Source organism: Oryx dammah, unplaced genomic scaffold (assembly GCF_014754425.2).
Source record: "Oryx dammah isolate SB20612 unplaced genomic scaffold, SCBI_Odam_1.1 HiC_scaffold_11, whole genome shotgun sequence".
NCBI classification, from domain to species: Eukaryota; Metazoa; Chordata; class Mammalia; order Artiodactyla; family Bovidae; genus Oryx; species Oryx dammah.
In genome coordinates this window covers 32,193,457-32,216,107 of record NW_024070195.1, presented here as the reverse complement: position 1 = coordinate 32,216,107, position 22,651 = coordinate 32,193,457, and the positions used below count along the sequence as shown (strand labels likewise).

At 40.5% G+C, this 22,651-nt stretch overlaps 1 protein-coding gene across 2 annotated transcripts in view; it reads left to right on the top strand.

The window, feature by feature from the left end:
* RUNX2 (RUNX family transcription factor 2) overlaps window positions 1-22,651 on the top strand; it is a 224,964-nt gene that overhangs the window by 68,325 nt on the left and 133,988 nt on the right. The window lies entirely within an intron of this gene.

Below are 22,651 nucleotides of genomic sequence, written 5' to 3'. Positions count from 1 at the left end.
TCCCTTTCCTGCCCAGTGTTGGTAACATCATGTTTGTAGCTTAAGGCCAATCGTGATGGAAACATTTACACTATAGAAATTGGTAGATGCTACAAATCAATGGCTTGGGTTTACACTTACTAGTCATATAACATCAGGTGAACTATCACTCTGCCTCTCAGTCATCTGACACCACTCTGCCTCTCAGTTTCCTTTATCTGAAAAATAAGGATGTTGAATTATCTACATATTTCATAAAGTTGTTATAAGGAGTGTATGAGTTCTGCATGCACACTACTTGGGAAAAAATCATGGTACATGGTAAGTATTCAGTAGCTGACAGCTTAATTTTTATTAGATCATCTAACGACCTATCTCATAAATCCTCAACTGCTCTGTGAAGCTTGCCAGGAAGTCTACAATATAACCATGCTCTATTTATGCAACATCATTTCCCACAGTGCCTCTGCTGTATAGAGTAGGACACACTCTTTGCTGCCTCAGTGAAATCTTCTTCACTTACGGCCTCGATTAGGGGACCTGACATGGGATGAAAATGTTGTTCTCCAGACACTTACAGAAGAAGGATCACTGATTGAAAGACTGGGGCTAAAGCAGTAGCTGGTTATGTTCTAGCATCCTGACTTCTCAGGCAAAAGTTAAGCCTCATTTACCACAGGATCAATGGGAGAATATAAGATTCAGTATTATATTTAGTTATACTGCAGGTTAAATAGGCTTTCCTGAGCCAGATGAGAATTTGACCAATATTTATAATATTGTTTTATGAGAAAAAGTGGTCCCAACTCCCCAGAATCCTTTTGCAAATAAAATTTGGGAACATAGTTCTTTTGAATTGTAAACTTGGAAACTAATTAGTTGATTTTTCTGGGTTAACTGGTTCACGTAGGATTTGACTAAAACCTTTCCTTTTCTAATGTACTAAATCAACTAATAGAATAACTAATAGTATTTAAAGATAGGAAAAATAATGACAGATTTTCCAAACCAATCTGCAGCCCAACCCAACAACTGGGAAGTATACATGCTTTAAGTTATAGACTTTGGCACTCAGAACCATAGAATTTTTTAAAATAACTTTTATTAAACATTAAGTAGTATAAAGAGGATTTTATAAAATATTATGGCACATACAGAATAGCAATACAATGAAGAGTTGTGTACCTACCACCCTGCATATGAAATAAACTATTTATTGATACCTATGAAACCCTGATCTGGTCGTTGATCCACTTTGGAGATAACCACAAGCTTGAATTTGGGATTTATTGTTTTCTTTGTATCAAATGTTAGTTTCTCCAATATATTATTTAATTTTGTGTTATTGAATTTCATATAAATAGTATCACACTTAATAATTCTTTAGTAGATGGTTGCTGCTTTCTTTTTGAACTTAATTTTGATTCATGATATACATACAGAAAAGTGTGCACATCATGTGTGTGCTGGTTGTAGAATTTCTGCAAGTTATTATATCCATTTGACCTTCACTGAGATAGAGAAACAGAGTGTTATCAGCATTCCAGAAGGCCTATAGACACTACCATCCTTTCTGCCTGGGGTAACCATTATCCTAACTTCTAATCTTGTAGATTAGTTTTGCCTGGTTTTGAGTTTTTTATAAAGAGAAACATATAACATGTACTCTGTCACTTCTTTTCCCATTCAATATTTTTTATGAGGTTAATCCTATTTGTTACATATAGATTGAACTTAATTCTCATTGCTCATAGTATTTCACTGTGTCAGTAAATATAATTTATCCATTCTACTGTTGGTTTTGGTTGAGTAGTTTTCTTTCTGCTTATTATGAAGAGCATGGCTATGATTATTCTCTTCTGTCTTTATACTCAAGCAATTTGTTGTTTTAGTTCAATATTGGTTTCCTGAGTTTCATCTATATGTCCTTTTTGTGCTCAGTCACATGTGACTCTTTGCAACCCAGTGGACTGTAGCCCTTCAGACTCCTTTGTCCACAGAATTTTTCATGCAAGAATACTGGGGTGGGTTGTCATTCCCTCCTCCGGGGGATCTTCCCAACCCAGGGATCAAACTCGCATCTCTTGCATCTCCTGCATTGGCAGATGGATTCTTTACCACTCCACCACCTGGGAAGCCCCATATTGTGTGTAGTTGTTGTCTGTTCATTTTCACTGTAGATAGTTCTATGGCATAAATATTCTATGTTTATCCTTTTACTGTTAATGTTCCTAGTGCTGCTATGAATATTCGTTTATCCTCCTAGAGCACATGAGCACAGGTTTCTTTCAAGAATAATTTACAAACTGAAGTACTAAAGCTCCTTTCCCCCAGTATATTTCTAGTCCCAAAGTTTTGTGGGTTTTTTTTTTTTTTTTTGGCTGCCCTGCATGACATGAGGGATCTTACTTCCCCAGCCAGGGACTGAACTCACCCCCCCTGCATTAGAAGGTAGAGTCTTAACCACTGGACAACCAAGAAAGTCCTCATTCATTTTTTTAAAACTTTAATTTAATTAAAAACTGAGATAAAATTCTATTACATAAAATTCACCATTTGAAGTGTACAATTCAATAGCTTTTTAGTATATTCACAAGGTTGTGTCATGATCACCACTATCTAATTCTAGAATATTCTCATCACTCCATAAAGAAATACCATACTCACTGACAATCATTCCCTTTACCCCTCCCTCCAGCCCCTGGCAATGTTTAACATACTTTCTGAATTCTGGACATTTCCTATAAACAAAAGCTTACAAGATGTGGTCTTTTGTGCCTGGCTTCTTTCACGTAGCATTATGTTTTCAATGTTCATCCATGCCTGAGCATGGATCATTGCTTCATTTCTTTTTATAACTGACTAATATTCCATTGAATGGATATACCACATTTATGTATTTATTCAGCAGTCAGTAGACATTTAAGAACTTTCCACATCTTAACTATTATAAATAATGCTACTACGGATATGTGTACAATTTCTGTGTGAATGTATGCTTTCTTTTCTCCTGGGTATAATTGCTGTGTTTTATGGCAATTTTATGTTTAACCTTTAAAGAAACTACCAAGCTGTTTTCCACAGTGGCTATGCTGTTTTACACTCCCATCATCAGTGTTCTAATCTCTCCACATCTTCTCCAAAAGATGTTATTGTTCATCTTTTCTATTAAAGTCATCCTACTGGATGTGAAGCAGTATCTCACTGTGGTCTGGATTTGCATTTCCTAATGACTAATGGTGCTGAGCCCCTTTTCATGGGCTTATTGGCCATTTGCAGTTCTTCTTTGGAGAAATGTCTCTCAAGATACGTTGCCTATTTTTAAATTGAGTTGTTTTGCCTTTTCTGTTGCTTTGTTGTGGAGTTATGAGTTCTGTGTCTATTCTAGATTCTAGACTCTTATCGGATATATGATTCAGAAATATTTGCTCTCAATTTGTTAGTTATCTTTTCATTTTCTTCATAGTGTTCTTCAAAGTGCACAGGTTTTTAATTTTGATCAAGTCCAACTGCGCTAGTTTTTCCTTGATTGCTTGTCTTGTGGTTGTCATATCTAACAAACCACTGAAATCCACAGTTACAAATACTGATACCTGGAGTTTCTTCTAAGAAGTTTATGGTTTTAGCTTTGACACATAAACCTTTGACCAAATTTGAGTTACTTTTTGTATACAGTGTGAGATAGGGATCTAACTTCATTTTTCTACGTACTGCTTACTCAGTTTTAGGTTCACACCTGTGCTGGGCACTGTTATGTCTTTCCTTTCCATGTTCTGCTGTGTATTTAAGGAATTACTTTTCCCAGGCTCTCTAACCATTCAAACCACTGGCTCCCAGTAGGGTCAGCCACTGGAAGCACTAGTGGAATTAGAGAGCTTCCCACTAGCACTACTAGTAAAGAATCCACCTGCCAATGCAGGAGATGCAAGAAACGAGGGTTCGATCCCTAGGTCAGGAAGATCCCCTGGAGAAGAAAATGGCAACCCACTTCCTGCCTGGGGAAGGAATCCCAAAGAATTGGATGCAACTGAGCATGCAGACATGCATGCAGAGGACAAATAGGAAGGAAAGAAGCCAGAAATTTCTCTCCTCATTCAGCCTCAGGTAGTACCTCTAGCAGTTGCTGCACTGCCCCTGTGACTCCATCGTACACTAAACAACTCTTCCCTTTCTGGGTCTACATCCTCAACGTGGTCCCTCCATGCTTCTGACTGCTAGGTGGCCCTGCATTCTGTTAACAAAACCTACTCTTGCTGTTGCTATAGTTTTGGGTTAGAAGGAACTCCTGCTGTTGCTAACCTCTGAACTGCTTCATATTCCCTGTTGACTTCTCAGCTCTTCCATAGCCTGTAAATACCTTTATTAAATTCTCTCTGTTGAAAGAAATACCTGGGGATGTTTCTGTTTTCTTCACTGGACTTTGATAAAACATCTAACATTTCCTATTATAGGCTTAAATAGCTGTCAAAGAGGCTATTTCCAGTGTATTGTAATTTTTTATTTTGAAAAGAAAACCTATACATCATTCTTTCAGATATATTCAGTGCAAGATAAATGTCATAGTGATCTGAGACCATTTATATGAAAAAGATCCTTGTCAGTCAAAAGTTTTACATTGTTTCCTTTCATCCCACTTCTATTACACATCCTGTACAGAAAATGTCTTAATGTAATAATATTTTATGCTTTAAAGTCTTCAACCAGTCATGCTGGATTATTTTCAGCAGCAAAAACAGGTACGTAATTAATAAGTACATAAATTAGAAATTGTTAGCTTCCTAGGATCTCCACAAACTGTGGAAAATTCTGAAAGAGATGGGAATACCAGACCACCTGACCTGCCTCTTGAGAAACCTGTATGCAGGTCAGGAAGCAACAGTTAGAACTGGACATGGAACAATAGACTGGTTCCAAATAGGAAAAGGAGTACATCAAGGCTGTATATTGTCACCCTGCTTATTGAACTTATATGCAGAGTACATCATAAGAAACGCTGAACTGGAAGAAACACAAGCTGGAATCAAGATTGTTGGGAGAAATATCAATCACCTCAGATATGCAGATGACACCACCCTTATGGCAGAAAGTGAAGAAGAACTAAAGAGCCTCTTGATGAAAGTGAAAGAGGAGAGTGAAAAAGTTGGCTTAAAGCTCAACATTCATAAAACTAAGATCATGGTATCCGGTCCCATCACTTCATGGGAAATAGATGGGGAAACAGTGGAAACAGTGTCAGACTTTATTTTCTTGCTCTCCAAAATCACTGCAGACGGTGACTGCAGCCATGAAATTAAAAGACTCTTACTCCTTGGAAGAAAAGTTATGACCAACCCAGATAGCTTATTAAAAAGCAGAGACGTTACTTTGCAACAAAGGTCTGTCTATTCAAGGTTATGGTTTTTCCAATAGTCATGTATGGATGTGAGAGTTGGACTGTGAAGAAAGCTAAGTGCTGAAGAATTGATGCTTTTGTACTGTGGTGTTGGAGAAGACTCTTGAGAGTCCCTTGGACTGCAAGGAGATCCAACCAGTCCATCCTAAGGGAAATCAGCCCTGAATATTCAGTGGAAGGATTGATGCAGAAGCTGAAACTCCAATATTTTGGCCACCTGATGTGAAGAACTGACTCATTTGAAAAGACCCTGATGCTAGGAGAGGTTGAGGGCAGGAGGAGAAGGGAAAGACAGAGGATGAGATGGTTGGATGGCATCACTGACATAAGTTTGAGCAAGCTCTAGGAGTTGGCGATGGACAGGGAGGCCTGGCATGCTGCCATTCATGGGGTCGCAAAGAGCTGGACACGACTGAGCAGCTGAACTGAGCTGAACTAGGTCCCCACGTTTCTAATTGTTAAAATACTTCTGGTTTGAGTTATTACACTATTAGTATTCTCCTAGTATACAGTTGATGAAAACAACATAAATATATTATACTCTTTTACAAATAATTATTGAATGTGGCTTCCCTGGTACTCAGTGATAAACAATCTACCTCGCAATGCAGGAGATGCAGGTTTGATCCCTGGGTCAGGAAAGATAATGGCAACCCACTCCAGTATTCTTGCCTGGGAAATCCCTTGGACAGAGCAGCCTGGTGGGCTATGGTCCATGGGGTCGAAAATTAAGCAATGACTTGGTGACTAGTGGAATGCATTGCTTATGTCAAATGAAGTGTTGCTTTTGGTGTCTTGATTAATGAAAGTGCTATGTGGCAGCCAGGAGATTTTTAATACGCCCTGGAGCAAAACACAGTAGGAAGGGAAGATGGCCAGGATGTGACTTTTCTTTTGTGAAGTAGGAAAAGGGAAGTATAAAGAGAGAAAATGGGAAGCACAGGCAAGTTCCCAGGCAGATTGCTTTTAGGAAGAAATACAAATTTAAAATCCTAAAAGATGATGCCGTTAAAGGAATGCACTCAATATGTAAACAAATTTGGAAAACTCAGCAGTGACCACAGGAATGGAAAAGGTCAGTTTTCATTCCAATCACAAAGAAGGGCAGAGCCAAAGAATGTGCAAATTATCATACAATTTCTTTGCTAGGAAAAATTGAAGGAAGGAGCAGAAGGGGACGACAGAGGATGAGATGGTTGGATGGTGTCACCAACTTAATGGACATGAGTCTGAGCAAGCTCTGGGGGTTGGTGATGGACAGAGAAGCCTGGTATGCTGCAATTCATGGGGTCGCAAAGAGTTGGACACAACTGAGTGACTGAACAGATCATACAATAGCTCTCATTTCACATACTAGTAAGGTTATGCTTAAAATCCTTCAAGGTAGGCTTCAGCAGTATGCAAACCAAGAATTTCCAGATATACAAGCTGGGTTTAGAAAAAGCAGAGGAACCAGAGATCAAATTGCCAATATCTGTTGGATCATAGAGCATGTAAGGGAATTCCAGAAAAACATCTACTTTTGCTTAATTGACGACGCTAAAGCTTTTGACTGTGTGGATCACAACAAACCATGGAAAATTCTTAAAGAGATGGGAATACCAGATCACCTCACTTACCTTCCGAGAAACCTGTATTCAGGTCAAGAAGCAACAGTTAGAACTGGACATGGAACAAGGAACTGGTTCAAAATTGGGAAAGGAGTATGACAAGCCTGTATACTGTCACCTTGTTATATGTACTTATAGGTAGAGTACATCATGCAAAATGCTGGGCTGGATAAATCACAAGCTGAGATCAAGATTGCTGGGAGAAATATCAACAACCTCAGATATGCAGATGATACCATTCTAATGGCAGAAAATAAAGAGGAACTAAGGACTTCCCTAGTAGCTCTGATGCGAAAGAATCTGCCTGCAATGCGGGAGACCTGGGTTCAGTCCCAGGTTGGGAAGATCCCCTGGAGGAGGGCATGGCAACCCACTCCACTATTCTTATCTGGAGAATCCCATGGACAGCGGAGTCTGGTGGGCTATGGTCCATAGGGTTGCAAAAAATTGGACAAGACTGAGCAACTAAGCATAGCACAGCACAGCACAAAGAGGAACTAAAGAGCCTCTTGATGTGGGTGAAAGAGGAGAGTGAAGAAGATGCCTTGAAAGTCAACATTCAAAAAACAAAAGATCATAGCATCAGGTCCCATCACTTCATGGCAAACAGAAGGGTAAAAATTGGAAGCAGTGACAGATTTTATTTTGGGGGCTCCAAAATCAATGCAGATGGTGACTGCAGCCATGAAGTTAAAAGACATTTGCTCCTTGGAAGAAAAGCTATGACAAACCTAGGTAGTGTATTAAAAAGCAAAACATCACTTCGGCTGCAAAGGTTAGTATGGTCAAGCTATAGTTTTTCCAGTAGTCATGTACGAGTGTTAGAGTTGGACCATAAAGAAGGCTGAGTGTTGAAGAACGGATGCCTTTGAATTGTGGTGCTGGAGAAGATTTCCCAAAAGTCCTTTGGACTGCAAGTTCAAACCAGTCATTCCTAAAGGAAATCAGTCCTGAATATTCATTGAAAGGACTGATGCTGAAGCTGGAGTTCCAATACTTTGGCCACCTGAGATGAGGAGCTGACTCATTGGAAAAGACCCTGATGATGGGAAAGACTGAAGGTAAAAGGAGAAAAGGACAACAGAGGATGAGATAGTTAGTTAGCATCACCGACTCAATAGATATTAATCTGAGCAAACTCTGGGAGATGGTGAAGGACAGGGAAATCTGGCATGCTGCATGCTGTCCATGGTGTTGAAAAGAGTTGGGTTCGACTTAGCGACTGAACAACAAAAATAATATATGACTTTGAGGATACTGAAATTAATTCTTAAAACAATTTGTGTTCTTGAGAAGTTCTCATTTCCTGTAGGGGTACATGTAACCCAACATTATATGAGAGATTACCTTGATGCAATGGTAGCCTCTAAGAACAGTAAGGGAAACTATTTGTCACTAAACTAAAGGCTTGTGCTGTGCTTAGTCAGTCAGTCATGTCCGACTCTTTGTGACCCCGTGGACTATAGCCCGCCAGGCTCCGCTGTCCATGGGGATTCTCTGGGCAAGAATACTGGAGTGGGCTGCCATGCCCTCCTCCAGGGGGGGTCTTCCCAACCCAGGGATTGAACCCAGGTCTCCCGAACATCTTGTGGATTTTTTACCTCCTGAGCCACCAGGGAAGCCCGAACTAAAGGCTTACAGACCACATTAAGATTCTCGAATCATGCAATTGATTGAATTAATTGAAATCAGAAGGAGAAGCAAGAGGACAGAGACGATGTAGATTGTTACACTTTAGGGTAGGGTGCATTGTTTGAAATTATGCAAAGCTTGTGTATTCCATCTCTTTTTCTAATACTATAACATTCTGCCAACCATGTGACTACCAGTCAGAGTTGAGGTCTGTGCAAGAGTGTTCTGCAAGAAGGAAGGTACCTAGAACCAGTACCCATTTGCTTATGGTACTCCTGGCCATTGTTGTAGCTTACCAATTAGATTGATGGGCAGCTGCTGAGTTTATTGGGCAGAGGACACATGGGCCAGAATGAATGTCATCAATGGGATGCCCATTTAAGATCTTGAGAATGTTGAGTGCTTCACATTTATTTAGTGTGTTATGAATATTTGATGCTGCTGGTCATTCTACCCCTTCCAATGGATGGGTAAGCATGTTAAGCTCTGTTTCCTTTATGTCTTACATAAAGAAACACGTCTTTGTTACATGTCTTACAAATGACTAACTTCTATATTGTTTCATCTATCCTTATTTGTTTCTCTTATTTTCTAAAGTAGGACGAGTATTTTTAAATACTACAGCAAACAGCATTACACTGCTAGTTTGAAGACCACCGCTACAGCAGAAAGTATCGATCCCTGAGCACTCAGGACACAGGGCAGTGTGAGGTGGCGGAAGCTCTGCTTCCTTACCTCTGTGCACAAGCCTTTCATTTCTTTATTCCAGAATAACATGCAACATATCATTATTTTCTATGTGTTTTCTAACTAGGATAGATATTTAGGTGTGGGGTTACAAAGTTATGGAACATATGTGCAGTTTCAACTTTACTAGATGCCAAACTGTGATTCCCAAGTCTTTCCCCGAAATTTATGTTCTCAATAAACTGTCAGAATGTGCTGTTCCACATCCTAATCAGTATTTGATCATTTTAGGCAGAACCATAGGATTTAATAACACAAAAAGTTCCTATTTTATTTTACTTTGTTAAATTAATTTTTATTGGCGTGTAGTTGCTTTACAATGTTATGTTAGTTTCTACTGTACAGGAAAGTGAATCAGGTATATGTATATACATATCCCCTCTTTTTCGGATTTCCTTCCCATTTAGGTCACCACACAGCGCTGAGTAGAGTTCCCTGTGCTAGACAGTAGGTTCTCATTCGTTATCTTACACGGAAGTATGTACATGTCAATCCCAGTCTCCCAATTCATCCACCCCCACTTTCCCCCTTTGGTGTCAATTTATTTGTTCAAAATGTTCCTGTTTTATTTATTATTTTTTTTATCTATAAAAAAGTTCCTATTTTAAAGGACAGAAAACTCAGGTCTAAATAGAATTTCAAATAAGTTTATTCACTGACTCATGTAAGCAAATATTTATAGGCACTTATCGTATTCCGGACATTACGCCAAGTGCTGGGGATGAAGAATGAACAAAGCCAAGCCCTGCCCTCAACGGCAAAGGAGAGCAGGAGATGTACGGAATGGGGTTTTTCATAAGATATGTTTATTTTCAAATTTGGGTTTCACCTTTTAGCCCCTGTGCTTGTGGCCAGATGGTACAGTGTTTTATCCCTTGTCCCATACGATGTTGATATAGAACCACTGAAGGGTTTCAAGCCAGGAAATGATATGGTTGAAATTGTATTATAAAAAGAGACCTCTTTTGGAGGGAGGTCCAAAAGGAAGCGAATATCTGTATATGTATGGTCGGTTCATTTTCATAACACACCACTATAAAGCAACTATAATCAAAATTAATTTAAAACATTTTTTTAAATTAAAAAAAGAGAGTCCTCTAATAGGAACATAGAGGATGATTTGGGATTGAGGTGGGTATGAATGGCACCAGGAAGCTAGAAATCTCTTGCAGTTGAGATTCAAGGTGATAGAGGCTTGGACTAAGGCACTGTGGTTATGGAGATGGAAAGAAAGTAGGTATGAATCATACTTTGAAAGTAGTGTTAATAGAATTAGGCGAAAGAGTAGAAGTGGAAAATGATGGAGGAGACTAGTTTATCTTGATACCCAAGTTTCTGCCTAATGGGGAATATTCATTCATTCATTCAACTCATGTATACTGGTCACATGCTACTAATATAAGCCAGGCTTTATGCTCGCTGCCATATGCTGCCGTGTTATATCACTCCAGGGAACATTATTCACATTGTTATACATGGACTACAGTAGGAATGGAATTCCCTGGATTTCTTCAGTGGTGTGGTTTCAGATTATTTGTGAGCCAAACATAGTCGCTATCATTATGGAATTCACAATCCTGAGAGGAGTGGGAATATTAATAAAGTGGAGGAGATATAAGGCCTGCGTACAGTGGGCTTTGACAGCATAAATGTCCCTTGTTTCCCTTTCTGCTTGGAACAATGAGCTAGGTATACTGGCCATATTGACCTTGACTGTTTTACAGAATGAATCTTCAAATGGAAATGTCTGTGAGGTCATAGGACATGATGGTCTGGAGCCCTTGTTACAGGTTTTATGGGGAGTTAGCTAAAAAGATGTGCCAAGTACACGTCCCATTTTGCACTGCTACCCTCTTTTCTAAAATGTGCTGAGAAGAAATACACTTACATGTGGTCCTATTGCTCTGCTCCTGGAAGGGAGTTCAGAGGGAAGAGACCAAATCTCCACTCCAATATAAACCTTGTGAAAGTTTTTTTTTTCTTTCAGTGGCTCCAAATTTCATGCTCCCTGACCAAGAAGAAAAGAAAGTTGAGCAACTTGTATTAAAATTATCAAGGCCACATAGATTCTGATCATTTCAAGGGAGAAGTGAATGAATTAAAACAAATCTCTTTTTCTTTTCATATATGTGTAATAAAAATCACGGATGGACTGTTTAGACTTTAATTTATTTAGATATAAGCCATCCCCTTTTTTCAGTGACAAATGCAAAGCAAATTTCCAACTACTTTTTCTTCCAGTTTTTAAAATTTTTAACACTGACAGTTGGAAATATTCTACAGAAACTTTAGCTCTGAATGGAAATGCTTTTGCTGGATCTCTGATGAGAGAGAAATTCTATGACTGAGTTTATAAAAGTTTGTAAAACAAAGTTGAAAACTGAAAAACTTTCCAATTTTAAGGCTGACTTTAAGATGAGTTATGGTTCTTATGTATCATACCTCTTGTAATTATCTCCTTATTAATATTTTTTCACAGTTCAAGTTTTATCATAGATACTTTTGAAAAAGGTATTCTTTTTCTGTGAATAATACTATCAGTAGTAGAGAAGCCATGATTAAATCTCAAATGACAATACATAATAAACTGTAACACCTCAAGTCATTTCCATGTTTATAGTTATGGGCACACTATAATAATATGCCCTTTAATAAGGATAAACTGCTGTGAAGAAGTTAAAAACAGAACAAAGACTAGTTCAATGAAACTACTAGATGCAACCCACATTTTCAGCAATCTTAGAGAAGAATAAGCTTTAAACTAAGTAAATCAGATAAATACCTGAAACAATTCATCAGTTTCTTTTTTACTTGACAATAATGAGAATAGTGTCATCTAATAGAATTTTTAGATTTGTTGATTAGCCAGGTTCATATGAATCTGACCTAAAGGCAGAAGTCATAATCTTAATTAAGATTTGCCAGGCAGAGTCAAGTAGAAAGCTTTAAAGCATGTGGAAAATTGCTATTTCAGAATGCTTAAGAGTCAACAAGTCATGGTTAAGCCTCAAATCTGGCCATAAAAAAACTAAAGAAAAGTTAGAGATTTTACTTAGGAAATAGAAATAAATATATTCTCTGGGCAAAGATGTAAATTAACAGAAAAAGAACTGCATTGAGAGAGGAAAGAACAGTAGCCAAGTAAGCTTTTTAAAAAAAATGTCTTAACTCTCCCACCCCACTACCACTTTGCTGAAAGTTTATTTCCACCACGTTGGCACTAGTAGGAAATGTCTTTAATACAATCGTTGTAAAGATTTGATAATGGAATCCATTTATTAAAAGAATCCAGTGAATTTAACACCAAGACAATACTTACAGAAATGAAAAATAACAGGCTCTAACTATATTGTGTTTGCAACATATTTAAGTAAAATTGAAGATAGTTCTTCTAAAAACAGAGTTAAACCTCAAAGTAGGCATATTTTTGCCTTTTTTAAAATTGCATAATAAAAAACAGATGATTTGTATTTTTGGTGCCACAGAGTGATAACCAGGTATACACAGATTTACCCTTACATATTATTATATTTTTGAAGGTCAAACTCTTCTGTTTTATCTGCTATTGAAACCTCTGTTAGGTACTAAAAGTTATAATGTGTGTTCTTTTCTGGGAGAATGTGGAATTATTACAATTCGTATTTGCCTTTAGGAATAAATTTTAAAAAAGGAAAGATGTTGGCAAAGCAGGGAGGTCAGGAATCGCTCTGTAAGTTCCATATCCAACAGAGCTGGGCTAGGATTAGGATGGCCTTGAATAAAAAATTTGAGGGCATTCCAAGAAACCCATTATTCACGATAATATATTCATGTAGTATTTTTAAAAATCAAATTTAATACCAAAAGATCCACAATAAGCAAAGTATGAGTCAAACTTTAAATAAAGATAGGATGGGGACTACCCTGGAGGCCCAGTGGTTAAGAGTCCGTGCTCCCACTGTAGAGGGCACAGGTTGAATCCCTGATTGGGGAACTAAGATCTCACATGCCACACAGCATGGCCAAAAAATAAAATAAAACAGGATTGGACCCTGTTTTGCAGGCTCTTCTATCTCACCCTCCTACTGGCCCTGCTCAGAGAAACTTTCATTTAACTCTTCTGTTTGGACCAAGAATGGGCTAGAATAATTGGATGAGAACCAAGAGCAAGGCTTCTAGAAGCAGCTTAAATATTCTCCTTCCTGTATATGTGTACAAAGGTAGGGATCATGGTACCATGGCCCTTTGTGACCTAACTGTAAGTAGTTTAGCCAACTTTATTTTCCTACTATGTTACAATATTCCCTTCTAGACAGGATAGTCCCTTTAATGTTGCAACAATTTTTTTCCACTTTGACTTAACACTGGATTTTCTAAAAATACATCAAAGACCTTTAAATCTGCTCAGAAGCAATAATTAAGTGAATTTGGGAAATAGTATGTTCTAGTGTCTTTTCATGGAGTTTCAAGATGCAGATAGCATATTAAAAGCTGGGAGAAAATTGGCAATACCATGTCTATTTATTTTGCTTCATCCAATGTTTGTTGGTTTATTTTACAGTAGAAAGATAGCATTGCCTAGTCTCTGACTTCAAGTACAGTAAGTCAGCATCATCTAATCTGGCTCCCTGGCTTTCTTGGGTTGGTAGCATTTCGTTCTCCACATCTTGCGAGATACCTATCCACCTTCCCTGACACCAGCTTTTTATCAGATCTAGGCATGGGGCAGCTCTGGAATTTTTGTGTGTGATTTTATTTATGTAAATTTTTTCACTTTGGTTTTTATTTGAGTGTAGTTGCTTTACAATGTTGTATTAATTTCTGCTGTACAGTAAAGTGAATCAGTCACACATATACATATATTCCCTCTTCCTTGGATTTCCTTTCCATTTAAGTCACCACTGAGCTCTGACTAGAGTTCCTGTGCTATACAATTGGTCCCCATTAGTTATCACTTTCATTCATAGTAGTGTATATATGCCAGTCCTAACTTCCCAGTCCATTTTATCCCCTACTTACTCCTTCAGTATCCGTACACTTGTTCCCTATGCCAGTGCCTCAATTTCTGCTTTGCAAACAAGTTTATCTATACCATTCTTCTAGATTACACATATATGTGTTCATATAGGATATTTACTTTCTCTTTCTGTCTTCACTCTGTGTGACAGGAAGTCTCTAGGTCTATCTGTGTGTATGCTAAGTTACTTCAGTTATGTCCGATTCTTTGAGACCCTATGGACTATAGTCCACCAGGCTCCTCTGTCCATGGGATTCTCCAGGCAAGAACGCTAGAGTGGGTTGCCATGCTCTCTTCCAAGGGATCTTCCCTACCTAGGGATCAAACTCGAATCTCTTATGTCTCTTGCATTGGTAGGTGGGTTCTTTACCACTAGTACCACCTGGGAAGCCCCTAAGTCCATCTACATCTCTGTAAATGGCACAATTCCATTCCTTTTAATGGCTGAGTAATATTCTGCTATGTATGTGTGTATCACATTGTGGACTATGGGATTTCATGAGAGACATCAAGAGGACTCTGGGTAGAAAAGATTGACCCATTTAACCTGTACTCTCTTTCCATTCCATACCTCCTCTTAAAAATATACGTCTTTTTTTTTGCCATCTCTTAAAAATATATGTCTTTTTTTTTTTTTGCCTCTCTGTGCAGCTTGCAGGATCTTAGTTCCCCAACCAGGGAATGAACTTGGCCCCAGCAGTGAAAGAGCCAAATCCTAACCCTCAGATCACCAGGGAATTCCTAATGTCTTCTAAGTGTAGATTTAGCATACCTCTTAGGTAGAGATAAATTAAATAGATGTAATGTAATGTTGGAAATGCTCATCTTATAATGACTCAAATGAAGTGACCCAAAATAGAAACCACTGTGAACAAGTACATTTTGGAGGATAGAAAATGTAATCCCTACTCTATCAGCCTGGAAAAATTGAGGAAAACAAGACCACAAAGCACTTTTTAAGAAATTAAAATATTTTGTATTTTGCAATAAGCTCTTTTAAATTACGTTCACATAGTAATTTGAACAAGGAAAGTTTACTATAAGGAATTATTGACTATAACAATGGATTGGAGTCACAAAAAATTGGCTAGGAAGACGTCAAGAGAATTCTTAAGACTATAGGAAGAAGAGCATCCACTACCCTCAGGACTGAAATAGCGTAACCAAGAAAGAGTTGCCCCTCCCCACCTCCCCTGGGGCTGAGATACCGATCTCATTGGGAGAGCATAGCCTTGACTCACTTCGGGGCGCAGAAGTTGCACTGGTGGAACTTGCTAGAAATCTACCCTCTAGGGTGCTAGAGAAAGCTGTTTCCAAGTAGGTGTCTTGCCAGAGGCATGCCATTACAAAACAAAGTTGGGAGGATGCTGGGAGAAAATGCTGGGTGCTGCTGGCAGCTGGTTGTGCACAACAGGAGCCTGGTACTGGAGAAACCAACTTTCTAGAGCAGCTGAGCCCTGGGGAAGTGTGTATCGCAGAGCTGTGAGCTGAAGAAGCTACACTTGCTGGGTTGTGGCAATCTGCTCTGTTGAGCATGAGAGAACCAGGAAGCAAAACCATTTCCCTCTGTAATGTTTCTCCAATGCCCCCTACTGACAAAATGTTGATGTCAGTGGGTAAGAAGAAATATTTAAAGGGCCCAGATCCATTTTCACAGAGCAGGTAAAAAAGTTGAATTTGGACCTGAGAGGCAATACATTGATTATTGGCACCCTCAGGGAAGAAAAATGATCTAGAGAAAAATTGTGACTTATAGGAGTGTGATGAACAGATCTCACCCAACAGCTTCCATGGTGGCTTAGACCTTAAGGCATCCACCTGCAATGCAGGAGACCTAGGTTCAATCCCTGGGTCGGGAAGATCCCCTGAACAAGGAAATGGCAACCCACTCCAGCATTCTTGCCATGGAGAATTCCAAGGACAGAGAAGCCTGGCAGGCTATAGTCCACGGGGTCTCAAAGAGTCAGACACGACTGAGCAACTGACACACACACACACACACACACAGACAGACACACACACACACACACAACAACAACAACAGGATAATTTAGGGGAATCGTGTGAAATGAAACAAAAGTAAAGAGTCATCGAGTGTTGATCATGGCTAGAGAGGAAAAAGAAAGTGCTTTTTCTGAGAAAAGTCTAGTTCAGGAACTCCTGGGGGAAAACACTGGAGAAAGAGTTTCTGGGTATGAAATAAAGAGGAAAAAATAATTAGGATGGTGACCCAGAACTGGCATCCCCTAGGACTGCAGCTAAGAAAACCAAGTTGGATTATTTCTAGTCTGTTCTTTTTTCCTCTTCTATTTTTCTTGACTTTCTTGTTGGGAATTCAAATTTCTCGGACTGTGCAAAGGCTGATTTTGTACTTCTTTATACGGACTAAGACTGTTACGATTTATATTTCTTACCCTGATGGAAAGTTGGAGAGAGGGGACAAATAGTTCAGGCTACCATTCCAAAATCTAGAGTGAAACTTCAGAATTGTAGGCAGTGGGATTAGAGCTGGATAGCAACATGCCTTGGTGTCCAGAAGGTAAAATACAAGCACATCAATAAAGAAATAGATTACTATGAGAAACCTTTTTTTAGGGTGTTTTTAGGTGCTTCATCACAGACTTTTATAAGGTTTTACATATAATTTTCCACTACTTCTTGGAGATCACTGCCACTGACACAGGACAATTGCCAACATCAAAATACCAAAGGGCTGATTTAAGAAAATAAGTTTTATTTCTCTGACTTCTAGGTAATAAATGAGATTCTTCTTACAAATTATGTTGTCACCTCAGGTAGAGAGGGTGTCATTTAGGAAGCTGATCTTTTTGTCAAACATAACATGTACCGCTCTAGTCCGTGTCGCTCCTGGCATACAATTAGGCAGGTGCTCCAAAAATGTGGAAGATCACATGGCAAGCGTAAGCCTTTTTATGACAATGCTGCACTCTCTTATAAATGCCTGAAAATGGCCCATGGGAATGCTAACTGGAGCAACAAGGAAAAGTTTACGATGCTAAGCCCCCCAACTACAAAACACTTCATCTCTTGTTAGAGCCATGCAAATTTTTATAGGTTCACTGACAAAGGGAAAAACTGAGTGAGTTTACAACAAATCAGACAGTATTGAACTGTATAAAAATTCAAATTAAAAAAGTCAGAAAACTTTGGGATCACATAAGTTATGAAGGTAACTGTCTTAAAAGTATAAACGTGCTGTGCTTAGTCGCATCTGACTCTTTGCGACCCCATGGACTGTAGCCCACCAGGCTCCTCTGTCCATGGGGATTCTCCAGGCAAGAATACTGGAGTGGGTATCTTCCCAACCCAGGGATTGAACTCAGGTCTCCCGCATTGCAGGCAGATTCTTTATCATCTGAGCCACCAGGGAAACCCAAGAATACTGGCATGGGTAGCCTATCCCTTCTCCAGGGGAACTTCCCGACCCAGGAATTGAACCAGGGTTTCCTGCATTTCAGGCCCTGTGAAAATCTAGTATACCAGAAAATTCTTGGTAAGCTCATTTATGTTTCTTGTGTAATCGTTTGTAGAACAGATGGAATAAACCTATGCAAGCCTTATGTATTTTTTTTCATGTTCAAACGACATGTACATTTCTTACCCCTTGCTTGCTCATCTATGCAGTTAATGTACTCCCACTATGAAGGATAGCTGAAGATGCTGACATATACAGGTGTGCTAGACGAGGGTGCTTAAACAGCTAGGGAAAAATTATTAACTCCTCATTCTCTGTTTTGGCACATCCAAAATGATTAAGTGAAAAATATTAGTCTAACTAACATTTTATACAGAAAAGTACCTTACTCCTTTCTGCTGCTGTATCTTTCTCAGGGCAGCGATTGGCAAATTTTCTCTGTAAAAACAAAACAAAAGAGATATTAAATATTTTAGGCTTTGCAGGCCACGTAGTCCTTTCCATAACTACACAATTGTATGAATAGAGCTGTGGACACTGAAATTTGAATTTATATCAGATTCATATGTCACGAGTATTATTCTTCTCCAAATTGTTTTCTATCTGAAAATTCAAAAACCATCCTTAACTTGTGGATTTTACAAAAATAGGCTTTGGGCCAGATTTGGCCTATGGACGGTAATGTGACAATTCTTGGCCTAGTGGCAGTGCTACTTCTACAAGAGCTGAGTGAATTTCATTCTCACAGTCCAAAGGCAAAGTCTGTAAAGATGGTTCTGTTTATAAGGTTTTCCCATCCAACCATTCAAAACTTTAGCAGTCATCAATATGTCATGATTTTTCACTGCATGTCTGAAAGGTTGTCCCACTTCATCAACTGACCCACTGAAAACTAGTTTACGATTTTACAGTGGCTTTTTCACTTTTTATCAAGAAAAAGTATATATAAAATGATTTAGCAATTAGAAGAGAAAACCTGAATGAAAGAAGCACGGCTTCTGGTCTTGGTTTTGAGAACTCAGTTCTTTGACTAGATAAGTAACTTGACTGTTTCACATCTCATTTTCTTTGTCTGGAAAGTCAGGATTTCCAGATGTTGTTACTAAACAGTTATATTAAACGTTAAAGGAGATGGAGGGGGAAATTATGCCTGTATTTTCTGGAATAGCTACATGTTCAGAAAATGTGTGTGTGTTTTTAAATGCCATAACATACAACAGAAGAGAGGCATATTTCTGGAGAGGAATCTAGTGGGTGATTTCTTCTGAACATTTTGAGGTAGAAAAAAAAAAAAATTGAGCCCAAGAGTGAGCTCATGCAAACTATAGCACAAAATACACACATGTAAAATTTCACAGTTTCCCTCTGTGCCTACTATTACCAGGAGAGGTTCAGTTTAGGGGTCTGTAAAAATGTTTTCTTCCTTTAAGAATAACTCTCTGAGCCAAGACATCATCAGTTCCAGGCTCAGTCAGCTCCAGTTGAAAGTGTGAATGTTCAGCAAGAGGATATTTTTGAAAGGAGACTGAAAATCCGCTGTGCCAGATACCTGAAACGTTGTTAGGGTATTCAGTGGAAAATTTCATTTCCACATTATAAATAACTGTAGGATATTTTAAGGGATCCAAGACTAGTAACTTCCAAGAGTTGCTTATATTAGCTCCACTGAAATGTGAAAAGAAGGGAGGATGTCCAAGGACAGGCTATAAAGCTGAATTACCGGATATGATTAATTAAAATAAATAATTCAACATTGATTAAATCACCCTTAAAATCCCCAGTCAAAGCACCCAAACATTCAGGCCTGCATATTTTGCTATCCACTAAGTAAAACAAAACAGCAATGAGGAAAGAGGAAAAGCCCCCAAAATGATTACTTAAGTTCAACTGCTCTAGAAGTTCTTATTCAAAAAAGAACCCGTCTGGTCGCCCATATTCGAAATACTGACTGTTACTTAGCGTCACCACATTTTCTGGTAGTCACTGGTTCTGCGGATTTCCAGGGAGAAGGACAACCCCAGAGAAAGCGGCATAACACCGACTGTGGTATTAATAGTTACTGAAATTTTATCTCCCTTGACCACAGAAATAATCAGCTTCCGGTAACTTCTCTCTTCCTTTGCAGCCCCTACACATTAAAAAAAGGCAACAAACCAACTCAGAGATCTTTGATAGACTGAGGTACAACGTGCCCGAAATAAAACTGTCCCGCTGAAAGGCAAAAAAAAAAAAAAAAAAAGCCTTGTGTATGAGTTGTGTCTGTCTTTCTGTGTCGGCGTGGGGATGTGTGAGGTCGTGTGTGCCCCAGTGCATGTGACTAAGTGGAGGCAGGGGTGGGGGGAATAAGGTAGAAAATTAATGCAAGCAGTCTGGTCTCTCTTCTGTCTTTTTGAAGGGTAAGCCTGGCTTCCCTTTGCTGGTCCGCTGCATGCGGCTGGGGAAGACCCGACCCTCGTGCGTGCGCGCCAGCGGCGCGGTGGTGCCCAGGGTTAGAGCTCTCCCCTGTGACCGAAAAGATAATTAAAAATCGCACGCGCCGGAGACAGCACCGTTCCTCGTTGCGCATCAAGTCCGTAGTGATAAGTGGGTTCTCTCACCCCGCTGGCGCCCGGGCTCGGAGCCAGTAGTTTGGGGTCGAGGAGTAGGTTGGGCAGGGGGGTGTCCTAGCAGGTGATGCAGAATGAGTCACGCAGGGGCGCGGCGGCTAGGCTTGAATCTGCGGGGGTTTGGGAAGGAGAGGCGGGAACGCGGAGAGAAAATTGGGGAAGGAGAAGTCGGACGAGGGAGGCGTGGAGTCGTCGATGGGGAAAGGGAAGGTAAAAATAAGCCCCAAAGAGGAAAGACGGAGCAGTGTCCCTTGAACCCCATCCTTAACCCCGTGAGGGAGGTCGCCTAGCCTAGCCATCCCCGCCCCCGCCTCCGCTCCCACGGTTGGAAGCCCCTTAGTCGAAGGAGCATCTTTTTAGATGGCATCTCTTTAGTGGTCCCCAAGCAGGCAACTACAGCCCTGATGTTCATCTTGCTCTTGAAATAGGCTCCAGAGTCCTGGACAGGCACCGGGTCCCCTCTGCCGCGGCCCCCACGCTCTCTCTTCCAGGCCCTTTCAAAGACGCAGACCCCCCAGTCACCGGCTGGGCGCATGGAAGGGAAAAAAAACCAGGAGGGAGGGTCGTGGCAGGTCGCTACCAGGGTGAGAGAGGCGTTTGCGCAGAGCAATAAAAACGCCGATTAATGGGTATGTGAATTGGTTTAAATAAGATGGAGGGGGGTGAGAATGAGTGATGACTCAACTATCTTCCTGAATACTCCGAAGAGGAGGCACTGTAACTTTTCATTTATTTTACAAGGTCGCTTATTACTGTGTAGTGTCAGTTACCCTGTTAGGCATCTTTGAAACGTTGGCAACGGATGATTCTTACAGACACGTTTTCAAGCTTTGAGAGGTTTAAAGGAGACTGACAGCCAGGAACTTAGAAGTACAGTTAGAGGAGGGGAAACAGCCCGGTGCCCCCTTCTTAGGGGTGCAATAGCCTCAAGCGGATTTCCCGGCTTCTGCGGGCGCCGCACATTGTTTTATTTGTTTTGAAGGCTCAGAGTTTGAGGCTGGTCGGAGACACCCACGTGCTTCTGACTCTCATCAGCGTAATGATCGCCTTAGCCAGAGTCGTGTCTATATAAACCACAAAAACCTAATCATTAGAAATCCCAGCCTCCAAAAACCACATTTTAGGTAAAACTGCTGCTTTTTTTCTGCGCTCCTTCATCCTCTCGACCACAACTTTTTGGGGGATCCAAAGTCGCTTTTTAAACCCACATTGGGAAATAAATACATAAATAAATAGCCATTGAAACATTTTGAATATTTTATTTTGTACTTTTAATTTTCCCCCCCGGGAGTGGTGGGGGAGAAATTAAGACCTTAGACCTAGTTTTAGATGCAGAATAGACAACAAAAGTTTGAAATTCATGGAAAACTGCTGGGGTTTTCCCCCAGCGAGGGTTTTTGCAACTTATTTTAATCATCAAGCTGACAGTTTTCCAGTGCTTAAAAAAACTCATCCTTGTTCTCTAGGAACGACTAGTTTGAATATAGAAGGAAAAAGTGTCCAACACCCACTTTAGTTTCTAAAACTATTTTGACAAGTGTCCCCTCCATCCCAAATTTTTGTGTCACTTAAGTGAAAAAAAAAAAAGAAACACACCCAAACCCTGCAAAATCTTTTTTTCCCCTAGGGAGCCGCTCCGGCAGAGGTGGGGGGGGGGGTAGGGGGGGGGAAGGGTGAAGAGTGCTGAGAAGTCAGCACAGACGCTCAAGAATTTTCCTTCCTCCTCTCCCGAAGTTAAAACGAAAAATAACGACAGTCAGATCAGCCAGCGGCTCTCTGGCATCTCAGCTTCAATCTCCCTGGACCAAGAAGGGGGTTCCTTGTCCTGGGAGCAGAGGGCGAGAAGCAAGAAGACACGACCCGGCGAGATCCCGCTAGCCCGGGGCCGCCTCTCTCGGCTTCCGAAGCTGCGCGCGGCGTCCCGGGGGCTCCTTCTCGCGGCCGGCGGGCGGCGGCAGCGGCTGCGATTCGTAGCCTCGAGATCCGTTGCCCCGAGATCCGCTGCCTGCGACTTACCTCCTGGCACCTCGAAGCGCGAGGGTCAGGGGAGCTTTGCAAAGAGCAGGAGGGAGTGGATGCGAGGAGGTGGCGGTGAGAGGGCGAGAAGAGGAGAAGGGAAAGGAAAGAGCCGGACCGGGGAGCCGGGCTGGCAGCCGCCGCGGGAGGAATCTGAGTGCGCAGCCGGCGCGGGGGGAGCGGCGGCCGCCGCGGAGGAGGCGGCGGCGGCGGCAGCGGCGCGGGCGGGCGGGCGGC